The sequence below is a fragment of the Sinocyclocheilus rhinocerous genome, unplaced genomic scaffold, assembly GCF_001515625.1.
Source record: "Sinocyclocheilus rhinocerous isolate Xijiao unplaced genomic scaffold, SAMN03320098_v1.1 scaffold477, whole genome shotgun sequence".
In the NCBI taxonomy this organism is placed as follows: domain Eukaryota; kingdom Metazoa; phylum Chordata; class Actinopteri; order Cypriniformes; family Cyprinidae; genus Sinocyclocheilus; species Sinocyclocheilus rhinocerous.
In genome coordinates, this window is record NW_015648673.1 from 144594 (window position 1) to 145150 (window position 557).

A 557-nucleotide genomic window follows, 5' to 3' on the forward strand; every position below is an offset into this window, starting at 1 on the left:
CCTCTGAGGTATGCTAGTCTCGCGAGTTTGTTTATAGGAGCAAAGGAAGCAAAGTTTCCTTACTTTAGCAAAGGAAAACTAGTCTCCTCTTGGCTTATATCGAAATCCTCCGACATTCTGCTTTACAAATCCTCGTTTTGTACTTCTAATAAGTGACCGTTGTTTTGTTTTGATCTCTCCGCTGCGCTTCCGCGTGCGTCACTTCTGAGCGCTGACCTCATACGTCATCCGCCCGGAGCTGCTTCTGTACAACAGTGAGCGCAAGCTAGATTAAAATGATTATTACGTTTTGAATATGGATATTTTTCTTACAAAAACGCATCGATTCGCTACAGGAGGCCTTTGTTCACCCCCCGGAGCCGTGTGAGACACTTTTTTTATGGATGGGCGCCTTTTATTTCACTTCTTTTGGACTGATGCATGCAACACCTGCTGAGTGGCATTAAACAGCTTGAAAGATCAAAGACAATTTTTAATATAACTCCGACTGGATTCATCTGAAAGAAGAAAGTCATATACACCCAGGATGACTTGAGGGTGCGTAAGTTATTGGCTAC

At 43.1% G+C, this 557-nt stretch overlaps 1 protein-coding gene across 1 annotated transcript in view; it reads right to left on the reverse strand.

The window, feature by feature from the left end:
- polr3a (polymerase (RNA) III (DNA directed) polypeptide A) overlaps positions 1 to 557 on the reverse strand; it is a 37023-nt gene that overhangs the window by 6756 nt on the left and 29710 nt on the right. The window lies entirely within an intron of this gene.